Here is a 22,110-nt window from a genome sequence, read left to right as displayed (position 1 = left end):
AGTAGAAGAAAAAATGTCGAAATGTAAAAGCTTTCACAGTCAAATACACTGCTGAAGTGTCTAAGTGAAAACATGGAGATGAGTAAATTTTAATTCAGCTGTGGTGAGTTCGATCCTCATCGCTTCTGGGTTCACTGCATGGAAGTTTTGTTTTATTTTATTTTATCTTTCTTGTTTAGAGAAAGCAGAAATGCTGTAAGAGCACCCCAGGGTCACAGCGGCTGCTTACTGTGGGCTGTGAAAGCTCTGCTGGTATCTCACCGCCCTTCACAGAGGAAAGACAAGGAAAAAGGTTTCTGACAGACAAAACCAAATGGGTTTTTTCCTTGAGATGAAAAGTAAAATGTAACAAGCACATTTAATTTCTCCCCTTCCAGGCGGCGTTTAATAAAACGGCACCCTGCAATGGAACAGATAATGTTTGTCTTATAAAACCCAACAGCCAGTTCCCTTTTTAAACACAGATCTGCTGGCTGGGCTTTGTTGTGGGCCGGGGACTGACAAGTTTGCAGATGCTCCAGCTTGTTACCTAATCAGAGCCAGATGCTGCTCCCCGGCGACTTTCTCACTGTCACCAGGCCCTCACCGCAGCCACGGAACGGCCGCGCTCACCACGGGCCTGGCTCTGCCGGGGAGTCTCACTGTATTTTTTGCTATCTGGAGTCTCTGTTTGTTTTTAATTTAAGGGGGTTTGCACTGGCCGAGACAGAGGCGAGTGAATGGGAGAGGTAATGTGAGCGAGGCTGATGTCCACTGGACATCTGTTTAAATTCAGCAGTCAGGCACACAGAGCAGCCTCTGTGCCTTTAGTTTGTTGTCGGGAAATGGCCTGCAGCAAAATGAGAGTACTTGATTTGAGAATTCATTAGATAATTCTGTACGTTATACTTCAAATAATACATAGGCCTGAGAGAATGTTTTAAGTAAAATTAAACATTTCAGTGTGGCTGCGGTGGGTGTCAGGCGGTTCCAGCACGGGGGTATGGGGAGGTTCCTGCCCCCTCTGAGTTGCAAATCAAGTTCAATATTGTGTCTGCCTTCTTGAAAAAGGTAGCAAAGGAATTTGGATTCTCGGAAGCCAGGGCTGTTTGTCTGAGATCATTAGTTGCTGCAGCACCTTTTGCAGCCCTTTTCTTTCTGCCACTGACCGGAATGCTCAGGGCTTGGTGCCGCTATCAGTGGTGCCCGACGGCTGCGGCTTTAATTGACTTGTTACCATCTGCTCTGGAAGTGGGAACTTTGCAGCTCGTGTGCATTGTGGTGTGTGTTTCTTGGGTTAAATACGGTGTGACAGGAAAGGGGCTTCCCTCTCCATGCCCAGTGATGCCAGGAGTGTCAGGCACTGCACAGGAACAGAGATGTTTGTTCTCAGAGCTGCGTTCGTGTGTGGAATTATCCTTGTGCTGAACCTCTGTGATGTGAAATGTTCAGGAGTTGCTCCTGTTTACAGAGGGATCTGCTTTCTTTCTTTCTCTCGAGAAGAAACCTGTTATGCAGTGGGTAATAAAACTAAAAATAAAGATCAGAGCCAATGGAAATGCTGTAATGTTTCTCGGCAGAAGCATTAGAAGCTGCCCATAAAGCATGAGGCATTCAGAAATTTGCACCCTATTATTGTGCCCTCCAGCCCCTCTGGAATCTCTTTTCTCCGACAGATTTGTTGTATTCCCAACACCTCTGTGCTGTAGGTTGTGCTTCTGCGCCTCGAGCTCCTGATACCCCACGGGGGGATTGTGCTGGGTCCTTCACACTGCCACTGCTCCAGGGTGAGTTTGAGCTCTGCTCCTGCCTTCCCCCAGAGCCAGGAGAGGGGCTGGAATATGCAGTGGTTAATGAGCAGCCTGGGAGAAGCCTTGGTTGGATCTGTGCAGCTGAGAGTCGTGGTAACTCTGATTTATCTTACAGTGAGGACATATTTAAGACTTTTAAGCTGTGCTTTCCCAGAGCATGCACCATCTTTTGTTTCTCTCTTTGGGGTTCTGTTTGTTTGTTTGGGGTTTTTGGGTTTTGGGGGTTTTTTTCCCTTATTTTGTCCTACTGTCTTTCCTAGAAAGCTGTTTCATGTCCAGGATTTATTTCTCCTTTGACATCCTAAATAGCTGTTACTTTTCTGTGTACATCTGGCTACTGGATTCAGAGAAGTCCCTAAGCCAGAATCCATCGTGAGTCAGCGCGTGCCTTTCCCCCACTTGGTTATTTCACAGCCGCCGCTCTTCACAGAGAGGCTCCACTCTTCAACAAACCCCATCTCTGGAGAGAGTTGCCAGGAGGAGCGAGGAAGGTTTGCAAGCTCATCCTCCCCAAACAAATCCCCCTGAAGAGTTAAATTAAGTCACCTCCCGAGCGCTGCCCTTCCCTCCGGCTCCCCGAGCCCCCGGGTTTTCTCGGGAGAACAATAAACCATCTTCTCTTCTTTTGGTGCCTGTCCAGTGTGGAAAGAGAAAGATGAGGTCAAAGTGGCAGGCTGTACAGCTTGCTTTTGAGCCAAACAGATGGTGAAGGTTAAGTGACAGCTCTGTGACTGCCTCTTTTGAAGTAATTGGAGATAATTTGTATTTTGAATCAGAACTTGACCACTGTCAGAAGGGAAGAAGGTTAATATGTAAACGATTTTACATTAGCCCCTGTTTCTTGGGATTTTTGCTCCCTCCCACCCCCCCTTGGATTCTTGTTTCTATAATCCTTGCTCCAGGCTATTGGTAAGATTGTCTTTGAGCTCGGTGTGACTCGGCCTAGGCTGCAGTTGTTATGAAAGCCAACAACAGCTTATTAAGGCCAGGGATAATCTCTGCTACTGATGCATTGTTGCTTTCCTGCAGTCCAGTGACAGCTTGGAAACAAGACTCGAAATGCAGTTCTAACTGGTGAGATTGGCAGAGAAATACCAAAATATGTCTTATTTCTGAAGCTGGACCCATTTTGCAGATTATTCTGTGTGGTTAAGAAGCTCCCCTGAACTTCTCTCATGATCAACAATGGAAATTTGATTTGGGCTTCCTCCTCTCCCATGGGAAATTTTTTTGGCTTTGAGCAGACTCCTGTTTATTTACTTAGAGTACAGAACATACTGTATGTGTTGTGTTTGCTGATGCTTTCCTGGTGGGAAGCGGAATGTTTCTAGAGCCTGAATTCAGAGTGGTAGAAAGGAGCTGCCAAGTTGCTTCTCAGTGGTTCTTGTTGCTACAGCAGTTCCACCCTGGTCCTACAGGTTGTCAGCAAGTACCACGTGCAAGAGCAGGTGGTGATGTGCTGGGGTTTCTGTACCCAGCCCTTGTTTTTTCATGTGGGAACCGAAAGGATCTTACAGGGAAAGAACCTGTGAAGTCACCTTCATGCAGTGTTCCTGTGTAAGGAAACCAGGCAGCAGTTTGACACGTATTTAAATCCTGCAGTTTGGGTTTCAGATGAATTTAATGTAATGTAGCAGCTGTTAGGCAGTGACACCTGCATGTGCTGGCTGGGAGGTAACTCCGGCTTTCTGTGGACTGTAGCTGTAGAACATGGAATATTCTGGGTTGGAGGGAATGCCCAAGGACCAGCTGGGAGATTAGTAGCCAGATTATTTTGTCCTGGCCCAATTCTTGCATACTGGACTCAAGAGATGCTGGTGGAGAGGCCATCAATGCAGAAGGTCTGGGGTATTTCTGTGCATTCAAGTGCTGTTTTCTCAGAAGCAGAGAAGGCAATATTGTATTTTATTCACATACATCAGGTTGATTATGAAACACATTTTTTCACTAACTTAAAGAAGAAAAAGGAGATACTGGCTTGTTATTTCTGCCTTTTTCTTAACCAGGCAAAGTAAAGAAATGGTTGCAAAACCTTTAGAAGCATTCAAGTACCTCGGTGACTTTCATCAGATGTTCTCTGTACAAGAAAAAGAAAAAAAAATCGTTCTATCTTTTTATTTTTACTTTGCTTTAATCTTATTTGATGATGTCTCAACAGGCTGGGACATGCTTTCTTGGATGGCAATTTCACTGCACCATATGTGTCTCTCACTAGATAGCAGAGTGAAATGAGTCTTGGCAGGAAGAGAACTAAACACATCGACAAAGAAAAGAAAAAAATTATTTACTTAACTCCCTGTTGCCTGCATACATTTTTCCCTGGGACTGCATCTGGTACAACAATGCAAACTTGGCTTCTTATAAATGTGTGTCTGAGGCACGGTCCCACATTGATCCCTTTTTCTTGCCATCCATTCTGGTTGTTTGGGTTTTCCCCAGTAATCCTGATTTAAATGTTTCAGTAGCTAGTGGTGACCAAGCTAAGAAAAAAAGAAAAGCTGGTTTTACCTGTGAATTTATGTCACTTGTGGTCTCAGAGGGACAGCTGGTCCTTACTTGGCCTTTGCAGGATTCAGTGGTTCTCAGGAAGAAATAAAATAATTTGCCAATATTAAATTCCTGCCCAAGTCGGGCATTTTTCTGGGGAGCTCCAGGCCTGGTGTTTAAACTCTGTGGGGAGCAGAAGTGGGGTCAGGCCAGGCTCAGCCCCACGGGCTCCCAGCAATGGAGGGAGATTGCAGATATTTATCGTGGTGTGGAAAATATTCCAGTTTGGGCTGATAAGTTTGGAAAATTTACACTGGATATATTTCACAGTAAGAACAGGGAATCTCTCTGGGTTGAAATAGCGGAAGGTGCGTTTGAACGTTACGATCAATCAACCAAGCAAAACATTTTGTGTTTGAACACACCGGTGGGATAAATGGCACGGTGGTGCCACGGTGGCACTCCCAATCGGTGCCCCAGTGCCCAGGGCCCGCTCTCAGCCACAGCCCCCACTCACCCAAAAAAAGGGCAGCCCTTTTTATTCCAAGGGAAACCTGCACAAGTCTGTTTCTGACTCCATGTTCTGAGGGCTCTGCTCTGTATTGGGTGGTGTTTGCATTGGCTCTCGGGGACAACTTCTGAACCCTTGGTAAAATTGGTATTTGTACACCTGGATATTTGGGAGGAAAATCAATACGGGTTCTGCAGTGACCTTGCTGGTTAGCACAGAAGTGTCTGGCAAAAATGAGACCAGAGGAACATGCAGGTGATTTGCAAAAGATAAAATGGGAAAGGAACGAGCAGGTTTACAGTGTTTAAGGAAATATGCAATTAAAAATAATGGAGCGGTCACATAGGATTTTAGACATCACATGAAAAGATAGGAAAGGGGGGAAAAAGAATCCTTTGAAGCATGGACAGGGTAGAGATTCCCACCAGGTGCACCACACAGGTAACGTGTGTGGGGCAGGTGCAGGGAGCAGAACTGGCTGGAGAGTGTTTCTCAGGGCTGAGCTGTGCTGTGGAGGGACGGGCTTAACAGTCAGGTGGCCATGGAAATTGAGATCGTGTGGATGCAACCTTTGGGGTTTTATTATGTACTTAGAACCATTTTTCCTTTGTGCTCCTTCTAAATGAAGTGGCTTGAAATGTTTTTTAAATCCTTCTGTTTTCACAGTATCTTTTCCCAAGGTTGTAGCCGTTCTATAGTATATACACTGACTGTCACGGGGAGATCTCAGTGATTGTTGGAATGTAATTGCTGTGTAGGTTCGGGGGTCAAAGGTCCGTTCTGTCTGGTGAAGTTTGGAGTTTTCTGCTCCTCCCCCTGTGGCCAGTGTGACAGAGCCCGGGCAGGGCAGGGCTTTGTGCACGCACAACACTGCTTTGGTGTTCCAGCCCATCCCTGGCCAGTGTCCGTGGGCTCCGAGCTCAGGGAGTGCGCAAATGCTGCACTCGGGGCTGCCCAGCGGGAACGAGCCCTGCTCTGAGCCGGGCCCCGCTGTGCCAGACAGGCAGCAGGAGCACCGCTCGCTTCTCCAGAGGCCTCAGCGTGGCCACGGTCCCTGCTCTGCCCTGCTCTGACATTCTCCTCATCCCACAAAATGATGACAGTGGTGGGTGGCTGGCAGCAGCACTGGGCTCAGACCCTTTCCTGCTGCTTTTCCATGGCTCAGGTGCTCTGTGCGCCGGGTCAGCTCTGCAGGGGCAGCATCCACAGGGCCGGACCCTGCGAGAGGTGGCACCTGCCACAAGCCACCCTTCGGGCACCATGACACCCCTCAGGCCACTGCCAGGGCAGGACAGGCTTCATGAGGAGAGCAGTGAGCTGAGGGAATGAGGCAGAGTCGGGAGTTTCCACGAAACCTGTGGCGATCCAAAGAAGAAAGTGTCCGGGGTGTCAGTGAAGAGCTTCTGTGTCCCTCGTTTCAAACGGCCTGCTCTGTTCCTCCTAAATGAGAATATTTATATAAAATATACATCGGTTGTATTCCCAAATATTCGATGTGGAAATTGATCCGTGCCGCGATCCCCGTGCAGCTGCTTGAAATGGAAATGCGGCGGGGGAGATGTGAGGGAGGCCGGCACAAAGAGCAGCCGCGGGTGAGGCCGCGGGGCCGCTCCCCTCACACAGCGGGCCCTGCCCGGGGCCCGCGGCCTCGGCCGGCACCCGCAGCAGCCCTCGCCTTCACTGGGGAGAAGGCTCTCTGCAAAAACACGGCTTCTTTTCCCCCTTCTCCGCTTTTTCTTTTCACCTTCTGATGAACTAAATTATTCCTTATCTAGAGCCCACGTGCCCTCGGGCCCCCGGAGCATGCACTGCCAGAGAATTCCAGACCATTCCTAATATTTTAAAGTAACAGGTCCTTCAGGGAAAAATAAAAGTTGGCATTCTTCTTAATTTTTATGTATTATTTTAATCTCAATGAAAAATGATAAACTATATAAAAATACATAAATATAAAAAAAAAATTCCAACTCATTGAGCAAAAGCCGTTACCTGGGGGTAGGAAAGTACTCGCTTGTTGTTGGATTCATCCGAACGCAGCATTAACTGAGTTAGTCAGAAACGTGTCACAAAATTGTTGAGGCTTTTTCAATGGCTTTTTATAAATATGTCTTGAAATCTGAGCATGTTCTGCAGCTTAGACAATGCATTATGCCAAAAAGGATGTTTCTTTTGTTAAAAGCTTTTAAGGTTGAACTGAAAATACAAATCAGATCGGAATAATCTGGATTATACTTACGTACTCTTTGGCTGTGTTGTTTTTTGTTGACTATTAGGTTAAAAGAAAATCTCTGTGCTTGATGTTTGTTATTGATAAAGTATTTAAGTAGTAGATTTTATTTAAATTAATTTTAGACAAATTATTTAGTTATTCTAAAATTGCTGCATATGTATGCTCATATATATGTGTAAATATAGATGTACTCCTGTATTATATGTAAACCCCTAAATTTTTAGGAGGAAGTTTCTTTCCAGTAGAGCTGTTTAATGACCTGTCAGTTCCCCACTTGTGTGGACTGTTTAAAATTCTATATAATTTTCTGGTTTAATGCAGTATCATTTAATTCTCTAGAGAAAAAGAGATAAGGTGTTAAAATTGGGATAAAAGCTTCCAAATACTAGAAAATTTGCTGTCAAACCCAGGTCCCTTTTTACTGGCAGAAACTTAAGAAAGTAAATACTAATAAGATCATATGCAGCAACAACAAAAAATAGATATAATTTCTTTAAATAATATAAATGCCATTATCAATACTTAATCAGAAAACAGCTAAGGTTGACTTTTCTGGTTTTTTTTTTTTTGTTTTTGTTTTGGCTGATGAATACAGAATCAATACTTTGAAACTTGATTTCTTCTCCCAAGAATTGTTCTGTGGATCAGGAAAAGTGGTGTATTTTGTTATTTTTCCCTTTTGATTATTTTCTTTCCTAAGAACATGGTGTGAAATAACCCACCCTGGCATGTTGGCCGTGGTGTTTTTAGGGGACGTTTCCCAGTGGCCTTTGCACTGGTGGCGGCCGGAAGGCTCTGGTGTCCCCCTGTACCTGCTGTGACAGGGACAGCACGGGGGGCTCCTGCTGGGCTCTGGAGCGGCACCGGGGCACGGATGGAGCGGGGATGGAGCAGGGACCGAGGGCAGGGAGTGAAGGATGGACCGAGGGCAGGGAATGGAGGATGGACCGAGGGCAGGGAATGGATCAGGGACCGAGGGCAGGCAGGGGAACATGGACCGAGGGCAGGCAGTGCCGGTGGCCCACCGCCTGCCCGTGGGCAGCAGCAGAGAACAGCCCAGTCCCCCCGTGCCGCCGGCGCAGACGCGCTCGAGAGCAGTGTCCGGCCTGTCCTGTCAGGTTTATTGTCCACTCCATCAAGGGGTCTAATGGTCAGCGGAGGGGCTGAGCGTGTCCCCGGGGGCCTGCCATTAAGCGAGCGGACTTGTTTAAGCGCACGCGGGGTGTCTGGGGCTGATGGGGACGCCAATAGCCGTTTCCCTCAATGAGCAGCCGCTCGGATCACGGCTCAATAGAGGCTCCCCGGCCGCGGGCTCCGGCGGGAGCTGCCCCGAGCGCGGCCCCGGGCGGGAGGCGCCGATCGATGCGGCGGCCGGAGCGGCCCTGCCCGGCCCGGGCCCCATTAATGCTCAGCGAATGCTTTGGAAGCGGCAGCGCCGCCGCTGCGCCCCGGCCAGCCCTGCCTGCCGAGCGTCCCGGGCACAGCGGGCGGCTGTGCTCGGCAGTTCCGCGGGAATTCCGCGGGAATTCTGCGGGAATTCCGCGGGAATTCCGCGGGAATTCGGGAACGGCAGCGGCACCGCCGAGCACAGCTGGGGGGGAACTGCCGCCTGTGAATTCATTGCTAAGTTTTATTCCAAACTGTAATTCCTAACAATGCAAGAAAATCTCATTCCATCAACAAGCCGGGAATACTTAAATCCCAAAATTAGATTGCTAACAAAAACTGCAAAAAATGCAATTGTGGAGCTTTGGATAGTTTGTGCACAGGGTTTTTCGTATTCATCTTAAATATATCGTTTCTTTCCTGGATGATTTTAAAGTGCTTTCTGTTGGAAAAGAGAAAGATGCTTTCTGCATATAAAATTGTTACCTGAAAATATGTTTTGGTTTTTTTCCTAATTGAACCAAACATACAGCACATTAGTATTTTTGGGAAATAATTTTGTATTAAAATAGATTTCTGTTGTTTAATTTTTTCCTTTTTAAAAGAGCATAATTTCTTAAAATATTTTGAAGGAAAAAAACCCACAAAACCATTTCTTTTTAATATCTAAGTAAAGAAAATGCCTTTGACTGGGCTTTTTCCTGCTGTACTGACAGAGAGCAGGGGAGGCTCTAAATCTGCTTTTCCAAGGCAAGCTAAAGATGGAAATTGTGAGGAAAATGAGCCAAATAATACGATTTTTGATAGGTGTTTGTAGTTTGTCAAAGCTTTTTGTCATTCAGATGACTAATTTGTATAAATAAGTCTGAAAACACTTTGTATTAACATAATTATTTACATAAAATATCGTTATTTTTCTGCTTTCATTAACAATTTTTTTGTTTAGTTTCAGATCCGCTGTAGTAAATACTTTGTGCATATTTATATGCTGCTGAGTGTTGTCTTGAAAATGTTTGATAGTATCAGTTTCCTAAAGATGATGTTTATAAAATGCACATAGTTGTGTGAATTATTTATACCAAACGAATGAGAAAGAGATCCTGCTTTCCCTAACACTAACAACGGATCCACTTTTCCTTTGGCAACACAAATATTTATTATATTGTTGTACTTAAAGAAGGCTTAAGCCTCTGAAGTGTCAAAAGTCAAGCTGAACAAATTTAAAAGCAATGAAATGAAACCCGAGTTGGGCACAAAGGATCTTTTCTGAATTTCCTGAAAGGCAGGGCTGGAGAGGGCAGGCTGGGAGCCTGGGGTGCCAGGGCAGGGCCTGGGGGTGTCGGGCACCCCAGCCCTGGCAGCCAGCCTGGGTCAGTCCTGCTAAAGCCATGGCGAGCCCCTTGCTCTGGGCACAGGCCACAGCAGAAAGGCTCCATGCAGGAACACGTGTGCCAAGTGTGTGAGCAAGGGGAACACCCCGGGTCACAGCAGGGCCGGCTGAGCACAGAAAGGTTCACTCCCAGAGGGATTTTATACTTAAAATTGTCTTTCCCACATCCTCAGACTCTTCCACTTGTGTTGCTGGGCAGGATTAGCAGAGAGATTTGGAAAGCAGCAGGAGGAATGATTTACCTGCCCGAGGAGCGTGGTGGGACACGACCCTGCCGGGGTGGGTTTGGGAACAGCTGGACAGGGAATCGCGGCACTGGGGCAGCAGAGGGAATTCGGGACGGGGCAGAACTGTCAGGCAGCAACTACAGGGCACAGACAGTGATTCCCTTCCCTGAGATGTGAAATCCCCTTTTGTGAACGTTTTGGAGACAACCACTCATTTGTAAAATACAAAATTAGGTTCCCATTTTTTTCAAGCTAAAACTGTATTTCAAATTCACCAGCTGTGTTTTCTGAAGTTCTACAGAAGGGAAACACGATTTGGGATTTCAATTATAGTTCCAAAAGTGACAGCAAATTTGAAAAATCTCAGTTCAGCTAAGGTGCTTTTCCTTTGGGGAGTGCTTCAGGAATAAATCCCAGGGAAGGAGTGCATCAAGAGAAAGGAAGATAGGAATTCTGTGTAAAACATGGCCTAGAATTACAATCTGAGTGGGTCCTATAGGATGTTTTTCTAAAAGAAATACCACTCTCCTTTGAAAAACTAATTTTGTGGAGGGGAAAAATCCTTAATCCCAAATGCAACGCCATGGAGAGGACGGCCATGAGGCCGGTGTGCGAGGGAACGTGCTGGAAAGGCAGCACAGGGAGGGAGCACGGTGCTCAGGCACAAGGCAGGGCTGGCAGTGCTGGCACTCGGGGACAGAGCCCCTTGCCCTGCCCATCCGTGCGGGCTGGCAGTGCTGGCACTCGGGGACAGAGCCCTTTGCCCTTGCCCATCCGTGCGGGCTGGCAGTGCTGGCACTCAGGGACAGAGCCCCTTGCCCTGCCCATCCGTGCGGGCACAAGGCAGGGCTGGCAGTGCTGGCACTCGGGGACAGAGCCCCTTGCCCTGCCCATCCGTGCGGGCACAAGGCAGGGCTGGCAGTGCTGGCACTCGGGGACAGGAGCCCCTTGCCCTGCCCATCCGTGCGGGCACAAGGCAGGGCTGGCAGTGCTGGCACTCGGGGACAGGAGCCCCTTGCCCTGCCCATCCGTGCGGGCTGGCAGGGCTGGCACTCAGGGACAGGAGCCCCTTGCCCTGCCCATCCGTGCGGGCACAAGGCAGGGCTGGCAGTGCTGGCACTCGGGGACAGGAGCCCCTTGCCCTGCCCATCCGTGCGCTGGGGACCGCGGCTGCGCCCCCCGAGCGGCACCGCTCGGACAGGGACACAATGGGATGGATGGCCGTGACTTGGAACAAATAAATAAAACATGCGGCTGCTCCCTGCCGGGCCTCCCCCTCCCGTCCAGCGCGGTCGCATTTGCCGCGGTCATTTCCCAGCGCTGCCTGCAGGAAAGCGCCCGTGGCCTCTCCCCAGCCCTGCCCTGCCAGCCCCGCACACGCCTCACAGCGGACTGTGGCCCCAAAACCCATCGGGGCTCCCACCCCAAACACCCCAAACAGCCGCTCCCTCCAGGATGGGGCTCCCCGCAGCCCCGCCGCCGCAAAGCCCCGGCTGCGGCAGCAGGAATACATTTTAATAAGGCTGGGAAGGAGAAAAATGAGTTTGCTCCGCAGTTCTGTTCTTTAGGAACAGAAAAAGGTGAGCATGTTGCAGGGCAGGGAGGGGAAATTTAATATTGCGAGAGATAATGGCAACTATGTTAATATCCGGAATTTTCAATGTACCATAAGTACATTTTGTTTTTCCTTTTAGCACGATTTATAATTAAAGATTTTAATCTGGCTTCACATTGAGTTAATAAGCCCTTTGATTGATTAGGATTCATAAAATTGCCATTTCCCGCTGCTGCTTTGTGTTTCTGGGATGTTCTTTTGAAAAGCCGGGGAAAGGTGAATGGGAAGCGGCCATTGTTTGGGCTGAGCTCCACCAACTCAGGGGGCTCGCGGCTGCTTTATGTGGAGTTTGTCCTCACCAATATCTTGTTGTTCTGCCAAATGAACGCAGATAGAATCTGCTGAGCTGCATTTGAGCAAATTTTAGGGAAAACTTGTTGTTGTGTATAATTTCAGCAGGTGTTGCACACAATTGCTGCGTCGTTACTGACCTGTGCTTGATGGAGGAATTTGGGATTAGAAGCAGAACAAGAAAGGCCAAGTATTAGAAAACAAATATATCTGAATACAGCACAACCTTGATATCCGGGCTCTCGCGTGGCTTTCAAAATTCAGTTTACAGTTCTGTGCCCTCACAGTGTCACCTCCTTTGTTATTAGGGGCTGGTGCTGCAGCAGTCTCTGGGTAAAGCACTTGTTAGACAAGGAAATGGAATAAAAGGAGGAGGCCGTTTTGCTGCTCTTTGATCACATTCTACTTGTTTAATTTTTTTTAAGTAAATTCTGATAAATTCTAAAGTCTAAATGAAAAAATGAGAGGCAGTTCATGATTTTTAAGTATCTGGTTGAGTGGAGGTGGGCTGCTTTCCTCTGCTGGATCGTGTGCATGTGTGTGTGTGTGTGTGTGTGTGTGTGTTGGAGGGGAAAAAAAATCTTTTTTCTTTATTTTTAGCCAGGGTAAAAGTGACCCTCTTTAGCCCCAGAGGGGCCTCACTGTGTGGATTGAATCAGAGCAAATTCCCTTTGTGTTTCCTGCTCTAAGGGGACACGCTATTGTTGAGTGCGGGGCCTCTCGTACGCGGAGCAGCGCAGGACCGTGAGCAAATCCTTCCCGGATAATGCGCAAGTTGTTTCACAATCGATCCGGCCTCCCCTCCCCCAGCATTCACCCCAATTTACTTGGCACAACTATCATTTCCTGGCCCTTTTATTACCATTCAGATGTCCTACAAATGCAAACATTTGGGCCAGAAGAAAGGGGCTGGGTGAGGCGAGGGCAGGTTGGGGAGCCCAGGAACGCGATGCTGCCGAGCTGCTTGGCTTCGGAGCCGGGAGCAGATGCCTGGCTAGGGCGAGCGGCGAGCTGGATGTGTCAGCACTTCCAGGGGGCTTAATTGGCTTTATTTTTTTAATGTAAGTACCTGCTTCCTATTTTTATTTTACACAAAAATATTTTTAATCCCCCATCAATAATTTTCCAGCAGCCTTTGAGACAATTTTGCTTTTAGTTCTCATGTGCCAGCACAGGCTGACGGTGATGAAAAGATGAAAACCCGGCAATAACGCAGGGTTTTGCTTACAAATTGACAAAACCAGCCCTGCCAATCCCCAGTAATTTCCTGCATCTCCATAACTGACCTCATGCATCCAGCCCCGGCGGCGCTGATTGGCGAGGTTAGAATGGGAACGACGAGCAAGGTTCATCCCAAAGAGAAACAAACAAACAAACCAACCCCGCCACAAAGCCCCTTTGCTCTGAAATGAGCGTGGCTGTCCCGCTAGGTGCGGGCCGGGCTGGCCCCGCAGGTGGCTCGGGCCGATGCGGGATGCGGGATATGGGATGTGGGATATGGGATGCGGGATGCGGGATGCTCCCTCCCGGGCAGGAGCGCAGTGCGTGTCAGCGCCTGGCTGCCCGCGCCGGCCGATCGATGCTTCATTAGGCCCAATTGTCTTTTGCCCATGCAACCTTGAAAACAGTCCCTTAATTACCTGTGGGGAAGTCGGGGAGCCTGCTCCCCCCTCGCCGCTGCCCTCCCTCGCTGGCGGCAGGGCCGGGGTCACCCGCGGCCCCTCGCGGGCGCGGGGGTGGGGGAGGAATGCGGGAGCCCGGGGTGAGAGGGCAGGGTTCAAGTCCAGACTACAGATCTATTGAAGGGCTTTCACACAGCCAGGCCTCCACTTGACTTTGCATCAGCCTGCCCGATTCCTCAGCTGCTGCCTGCGCACGGCCGCGCCTGGCGGCTCCGCGGGGCTCCGTGCTGCGCTCCGGAACGGCCGAGCCGGGCCGGGCCGGGAAGTGCCGGGCCGTGCCGAGCCGAACCGTGCCGAGCCGAGCCGTGCCGAGCCGAACCGTGCCGCAGGCTCCCCCGGCCCCTCATCCCCCCAGAGCGCGGAGATCTGGGGCACAGCTGGGCAAAGGAGGGGAGAGGTTGAGCAGGGAGTGCATCTTCCCCCCAGACCTGGATTTCAGGAGAGACGGCTGCACGTCACCATGGGCCCTGCAAGCAAAGCCAAGAAAGTGCATAAATAATCTTATTTGTTATGCATTATTAAAAATTCAGAAAGATTTTAAATTCAAGTGATAATCTGATCATCCTGAGGGATAGGTTTATATTTAATAGCCAGGTGTTTTACCTATTCATTTGTGATGGAAAATATTATAATGAAGTAATAAACCGTAGCACAGAAATGTTAATCATATATATGTGGTCTGCAAACCCCCTGAAATCACAGACCCCTTCTGCTGTCCCGAGCTGTCTTTATTGGTAACCTCATGATTTAAGATAATTTAGGTTTTGGGACTATGCCCGTAGACCTCGGGGCACAGTTGTTAATAATGGAAAGCTTATTTGACTGCATTATTCTTCTCCTGCATCTTATCTGTTCTGCTGTGAAGTTTTCTAATATCATGTGCTGTTTCTTTGTTTCCTATTTTAGAAGAACATGGAACAAAATCATGAGAGCCGTTGAGACTATTGCAGATCTGATATAATGGGGCGGAGGAATTACGGGGAGATGAAGAGTTGTAGAGGGGTTCAGCTTTAAAAATCCACAGAGTATTTTCATTTTAATGCAAGGTGGGGGTTTGAGTCCTCAATGATGCTGAGAAATGAGATGCCTTGCAGCGCTCCATCTCTCCCCCACCTAAGAACCACCTCCTGCCAGCCTGAGCATACTCCCCCTCCCCCAGATGCACACAGACAGGTGTCCAGCTGCTCTCCTGTGCTAGGCAAACACGAGGGAGCCCATGGCAAGTGTCTCTCCGGGTTTCAGTCCCAGTCCGGGTGTGAGACACGTCACCGTCCCCCCGCTGCAGCAGGGCTGTGCCAAGCACCGCGGAACGCACGCGGAGCTGCGCCAGGACGGAGCATCCTCTGCTCGGGGACGAGCGCTAAATACCAAAGCTGGCTAAATCCCATCGCTGGGAGGTGATCAGTGGAGCCGCGCTCTGTATTCACAGCCGGGGCTTTACTCACTGAGCGAGCTGTGATGTCACCGCATTAAGCTAAAATAACCACTGAACATGAGAACAAGAGCGATGGGGGGGAGGTTTGATGGGGGAGAGAGAGGGAAATAGCAGGCATATTACCAGTCCTGCATGTGGATCACAGAGCCAGATTGTGAGCAATCCCGGCGCTCAAAGTGTCTCCTTAGCAGAAAAGGGAGAGGGAGAGAGAGGGAGCCAGCAGCCAGCCTTCAGTCCCCACCACGAGAGCTCTCGCGGTGCACTCGGCCAGGGTGTCAGAGGGCGTGAGTGCATTTTTCATTTCTTAGCCTTTGTGTGGTCTGCCAGAGCAATTGGATTCTGTCTGTATTTCCATGTATTTGCCTAACCGTACTGTGTATTTTTCTCCTGGATGTGAGCAGGCATTAACACGTAAACTCACACGCACTTAAATAGATGGAACATAAATGGATACACAGGGAAGACATTAAAAATAGCCCGAGAGTCAGCTTTCCACCTGAACTGCCCACCTTGCGGTGCCCAGTGCTGTTCCCATTTCCCAGATGTGCAGGAAAATGGGGTGTTACTGGGAGGGAAGGACTGGAATGGAAAGGGAGGAATCTTTCTTTCCTGGCCTCTGTAATTAATGTTGGCCTTTGTGTGGCGTAAGGCCGGGGAACGTTGCTCGTGGTGATGGTGCTGGTGCTGAAAAACCACTGCTCAAATGGCTGTCCTGAGCTTTGCAGGGAATGTGTCTGCAGAGCTTCAGCATCAGGCGCCTGGGAAATGAATCCAACCCCGTGCTGATGTGTTGGGATACTGCAGGATCATGTGTGAGCGCGTGGAGTGGCTCTGTGTGTGTGAGCTGGGCTTGCAGGCTGGGACTGGTGGGAGCTGCAGCACATCTGGGGGTCACATCTGTACCCCACACACGGTGCACTCACCGCTTGGGGTGTGCAGCTCCTGGAAATCCTGCAAACTGCTCTGCCTCCACCATAACTCATCCTGCATCCAACCTGATGTCGGCGATGGAGGACAGAAATTGAGGAGAGAGTGGGATTTAACCTCAGTTCTTCCCACCAGATTTCCAAGGCGGTGCAATTTATGGACATGAAGATGAGTCTTATGAGGAAGGGCCAAAAATGCAGCAATTTAAGAGTAGGGAAGTATCAAAGAGGGTAACCAGCTCCAAGTCATAACCCCATGTAATAAAAAGGTTCTAGGGGGAACCTTTTCACATTTTCTTTCTTTTCAGTTTTCTTGTTTCTAGGTAATCCAAAATTAAATTACAGAAATGCCAAAAAAAAAAAAAAATTCAAATCAAATTCCTAGTGGTCACTCCTGGGGAGGTGGAAAAGGCTGGAGAGTGCTTTTGTACCTGCCAAACCCACGGGCACTCCTTGAGGTGGGAAAGGCAGCCAGGCCCAGGGGAACGTGGAGTTTGGCTGTTGTTCCGGTGTGCAGATGGTCCTGGTTGCCATGTGTGTGTCCATGTGTGCCTGTGGCATGTGTGTTACAGGTGTGCATGTGAGTGTGTACCTGTGTGTTACATGTGTGTACAGGGGTGTGTGAGTTCCCTGTGTGCATGTACCGTGTGCGTACGTGTGTGTCACATGTGAGTGTGTGCCTGTGTGTGTGTTACCTGTGCAGGTTACCTGTGTACATGTGTGTACCTGTGTGTGTGTGCCTGGGTGTGTGTGTTACCTGTGTGTGTGTACCTCCGTGTGTGTGTCACATATGTACTTGTGTGTTACCTCTGTGTATATGTTACCTGTGTGCGTGTACCTGTGTACGTGTGTTACGTGTGTACGTGTGTGTTACCTGTGTGTGTACATGTGTGTTACCTGTGCATGTGTGTGTTACCTGTGTGCGTTACCTGTATATGTGTTACCTGTGTGTGTTACCTGTGCATGTGTGTGTTACCTGTGTGTGTACGTGTGTGTTACCTGTGTACGTGTGTGTTACCTGTGTGTGTTACCTGTGTGTGTTACCTGTGCATGTGTGTGTTACCTGCGTGTGTACGTGTGTGTTACCTGTGCATGTGTGTGTTACCTGTGTGTGTACGTGTGCGTTACCTGTATATGTGTTACCTGTGTGTGTTACCTGTGTATGTGTGTGTTACCTGTGTGTGTACGTGTGTGTTACCTGTGTACGTGTGTGTTACCTGCGTGTGTACGTGTGTGTTCCCTGTGTGTGTACATGTGTGTTCCCTGTGTACCTGCACAGGCAGCACTCCTGCTCTTGCCACCCCTTCCCGAGCTGCAGGGTTGGGGACACCAGGGAAGCTCCACCTGTGACAGGTGACCCGTGGCTGCTCAGGACTGCCCTGAGCTTGGGAGCCTCAAAGGCAGAGAGGGAAAGAGAGAACCTTTGCCTCAGGTGATGAGCAGCAGCCTGGGGTCCTGGAGAATGTTCAGTTTTTATTTCTGTAGTAACCAGGTTAATTGATAGTTATTATTCATTCCTGATACACATTCTATGTAATTATCTGTTTGCTGGATTTCATCTGCACTAACATTGGCTGGTCTTTGTTGTGGAGGTGCCCCAAGAGCCGAGCACCTGCTGGCCCCACAGCCAGCAGTGGTCCCAGAGCTGCTGACCCACCTGTGCCTCTGCTGCTGACACGAGTGGGGCAGCTGGGCTGAAGTGTAAATTGGCGGGGGGGGGGGGGGGGATTTCTTGTTAATAATTTTTTTCAGGAGGAGGAAAGACATCAATCTGAATGCTGCTGGAAAATAAGGTGGAACTTTGGATTAAAAAATAAATTATTTTTTGAATCTTATTAACCACCTAGCCGCAGGTGTTTGGGTTTTTGTCTCAGTTCCCTTTCTCAGGTGTTGGCTCCTTTCCAACAGACATTCCCAGGGAAATGTCTTGGAATCCTTGATGGTGGAATATAAGAAGCAGGTGATGATCAAAAGTTAGTGGTAGTGAGAACAGGGAAAGCCACTGGGTGTCATTAGGCCAATGACACCCTAAAAAACTGCTGCTCACATTTAACTTGCGCTTTATGATTTCTTTTTGTCATAGTGTATTGGACAGAGAAAATGCAGGCTCTGCAAAACACAGGTGTGGTGAGTTAGGGAGTTAATTGATGGTGATTAGCGGAGATCAGGGACACCTGTGCGGGGTGGGCACTGGTCTGGCTGCTCCCCACTCTGGGCAGAGCCACCAGGGAAGGGCTGGGAACGTGTTACAGGAATGGAGCCATGGGGGTTCCTCTGCCTCAGGAATGCTGCGAGGGGCTGCTGGGGCGAGGTTCATTGAGGATGTCAGATTCTTGGAGCTGTCTGCAGGCCAGGCGCTGCTGCCAGGGGTGAGTGATTTGTGTCACCAAAATCTTGGCTGGGGCTGAGGACATGTAACCATTGTAAGGTAAAACACCAGAAGGAGTCCTGGTTTCCAGCACTGGGCAGCTGGAAGGTGTCGCAGTGCTGTGGGGAACAGCTGAATATCCACAATGCTTGACAGTAATCTTGCAGAGCTGTTGAGGTGCCTTCATTTAGGGCAGTTGAAGCTGTGAGTGCTGAGAATCTTGGAGGATTGGATCCATCTTGCTCAGGCAGATCTGGAGTACTCTCTCTTTGTTGAAAGGTGCTTTTCTATTGACTCATAAACCTCAGACAGAGCTGTTGGCAGCACCTCCAACATGGTGAAAATGAAGTGGGTTCCCTCTTTCTGTTGGAACAGCTACACCAAGCCCAGTTCAGTGTGCTGTGGGCTCGAGTGAGCAGGCTGGTTTCCAGGTCTTTGGGGAGGACATTGGAGATTGAGGTGGTGTCCAAAGACATTTTCTCTGAATGACAAGTCTAGCTAGTCCTGAGCTGGATCTCTGCTGAGAGCCATCTCTCCTGGTTCCATAGCATCGCATGAGCTGGGGTGGCACAGCAGGCTCGCTGTCCCAGAGCCCTGGAGAGAGAGTTATCAGAGGGTGCCTTACTGCTTTGGAAAGCCTGGCCTGCTCAGGGGTTCTGGAGCCCAGTTATTGCTGATGGTAAGCCAGTGTGTGTTCTGGTGCTGCTCTGGGTCTCTCCAATGCCTGGCACAAACCTGCAAGCCTTGGGATTTTTTTTAATTTTAGATTTGCTCTGAAGATGCAAACATTGTGAACAGTAGTCACATTGTGAACAGCAGTCTTTTGTGCTTCCATGCAGTATAAGTCAGTAACTTATGGCAAGAAGGTAGAAAAGCATAAACCAAAGGCTCAAAAAGTTGGGGTGAGAGCCCAAGTAATTTAAATGAGGAAAGAAGCATCTTTTGTGTATCCTGCTCGTGAATTGCTGGGATGTGGTGGCAGGTTGAAGGAGCAGGATGGTGGCAGGGAGTTTGGGGAGGTGCACAACCATGGAGGTGTGAGTCTGGCCCCTCCTTGCCAGGCACCATTTATTTTTCAGCACTTCTGTCTAATTAATATAAGGCCTGCTCAGGCACAGCCGCCCTCGTTGGACGTGTCACTCGTTAATCACGCGACCCTCCTAGCCTTGGGTAATGACCTTGAAAGAATATATCAGCCCATGATGGCGGGAGTGAGGAATTAAATTGTTTCTCTGAGTGCTTATGGTCATTGCTGACAATTTATATGACACAGCTGCCCTAAGCTGGCCGTGCCGGCCATTGTGCCGCAATCATTTTCCCTCCGGGAAGCGCTGGCTGGGCAGGCCCCGCGCGGCTGCCCCGGCCCGGGAGCTCCTTTGTGTGAGCAGGAGAAGGAGAAGGGCTCTGCAGCCTGGAGCCCGCCCGGGCCCTGAGCCTCTCTCTGCGGCCGCCGCCGTGGCGTTGGCTCCAACCTCGGCAGGGCTCCAGCATCGAGCTCCCTTCAGCAGGGCGTTCCTGAGGTTTGCAGTGTGAGAAATGGGCAGGGCAGCTTCAATAGGCTTGGGATTTGATAAGATTTGGGTACAAACACATCACGTAATCATGCGCATTTGTGCGCAAAATTAGGCAGACCCTTTAATTACTATAAGACCCACATAATACTGTCTGTGTGTCCAAGGAAATGAAGAAGTAAATGTTAAGATACATTGATGTAAGCATTTATGGGTTAATATCTGTATTGTTATATTTTTGTCTTTTCCTAAGTGTTAAATGTACTTGGGAAGGTATTTATTATTTGCCGATAATGAGTAAATGGCTTTCTTAGTTGTTATATATTGGTATCTGCTTTTAGACTGATGAAATAATTTGTTACAGTTATTCAATCATATTATTTATAGAAAACATGTAGCTGAGGATCTAAACATCAGATTGTTCTGCTGTTGCCATATGGGCTGCTTTTATCTAAATATAAACAGTTGATAATTATCACTGGAACTATTGGCTAAAATCACAAAATAGACCGAGAACAAATAACAATCTCATTCTTCATTAACATTTTAAAAATGAAATAGATGTCCTTGTTTATGCCTTCAGTAGATTTGGCTCTGCTTTTACAGAACTGTAAATGAACCAGAACATTTGTTTTGTATAATCTATACAGTATTTTATATGTATATTTGTATTGGTGAGCTCAGGCTGCTAGATTTTGAGAAGGCTGGTATATATCCAGCCCTGCAGAACTGGTATAAAGTACATCTAATAAAGTATTCATAGAATCCCAGAATGGTTTGGGTGGGAAAGGACCTTAAAATTCATCTCATCCCACCCCTGCCATGGCAGGGACACCTTCCACCGTCCCAGGTTGTTCCAAGCCCCGTCCGGCCTGGCCTTCGGCACTGCCAGGGATCCAGGGGCAGCCACAGCTTCCCTTGACAAATATTGCTTGCTTCCATCACAGACTCCTTTAAAATGCCTGGTCTTCTCATAGGGTCTAGTGGCTTATTATTCCTTTATTTTTCAGTTTTTTCCTGTTTCTCATCTCTACCACCTCCATGTGTGGGTAGGACACAACAAAGGATGTGTTGTCACCTCAGTGTTCTGCTGGCTTGAATACCTCAGGGAAAATTACGCAAGTCAGCAGCAGCCACATGAAACGTTCCTGTAAAATACAGACAAAAACAAGCAACAAGGCAAAAATGAAGATGGTGACTGGGAGGAAATACTGTCTTTGTATGGACGTGCTTTTTTAGAGTGTGGTTAGAGCAGAGAATGAGGAGTTTGTTTCCTTTTTAGTTATGCTAATGATTTACTGTATGAAAAAGGACAGATTATTTTGTCTTGTTGTTCCCATTTCTGTGTTTAAGATTAGAGTTCAAAAATGGCAGTAGTTCAGTATCAAGATTGTTATTCACCTGGGTTTGGTTTGACTGCACCTTGCCCTTTGCAAAAACCTGAAGAGATTCCTTGCAAAGGGACCTGCTCCCACCCTGGGAGGGCCTTGGCTGTAGGCGCAGCCTGGCCTGGGGCTTCAGCAGTGCCATGACACCCTCTGAGAGCCTGGCTGTGCTCTCTGAGCCCGGCCGCGCTGGCTGTGTCCCCTCAGGTGCCTCTGTGTCACTGTGGGGATCCTGTGTCTGTCCCACCTGCGGGAGGGCAGCGACCCGCCGGTCACCTGCTCGCACAGAATCCCTCCCGAGGGCCAATCCACTGCAGCAGCGGCTCCTCTGAGCACCACTGTGGTTTGATGGTGAACCCCAAGTGGGTGGGAATTGCTTTAATTCCCCATGGGAGGTGTGCGGTCTGGATGTGGCACCAGGGCTCTGCACGGCAGAGCCGGCTCGTGGCCCGGCCTCTGTCCCTCTCTTCCCATTGGGACGAGAGCCCTGCAAGCCTCCTCAGCTGAGGCACCCAGCAAGATGTCGCCATTCCTTATTGAAATTCCCTCTCTAATCGGCTGAAGGGCGAGCGAGCGCTGCAGCCCCGTCCTCGCGCTGCGCTCGCCACGCTGACGTCAGCCTTCTTGTGCGGCAAGGATATTTTAAATTTGTTTATCTCTGTGATATCAGGTGGTTTGGTTGCTGGCAGCCCACATTAGCATGGCAGAGCAGCAAATATGTACATATATATTTATATTTAGCATTTTTTTCTGGTATGTTCAGCTGAAAAGGCTTGGCTTGATTAATATTTTCCGCTGTCCGGTAACCATGGCAATGGGGTCAGCAGATATAATACTTAATTTAATCTTCCAACTGCCTCAGTGTGCATCACCAGT

The 22,110-nt window shown here is 48.8% G+C and overlaps 1 protein-coding gene across 1 annotated transcript in view; it reads left to right on the top strand.

The window, feature by feature from the left end:
* The window catches only part of ZFHX3 (zinc finger homeobox 3), a 384,977-nt gene that overhangs the window by 109,317 nt on the left and 253,550 nt on the right, over positions 1–22,110 (top strand). The gene's annotated exons all lie outside the window — the stretch shown is intronic.

Source organism: Zonotrichia leucophrys, chromosome 11 (genome assembly GCF_028769735.1).
Source record: "Zonotrichia leucophrys gambelii isolate GWCS_2022_RI chromosome 11, RI_Zleu_2.0, whole genome shotgun sequence".
In the NCBI taxonomy this organism is placed as follows: Eukaryota; Metazoa; Chordata; class Aves; order Passeriformes; family Passerellidae; genus Zonotrichia; species Zonotrichia leucophrys.
This window is presented reverse-complemented; position numbering and strand designations above follow the sequence as displayed.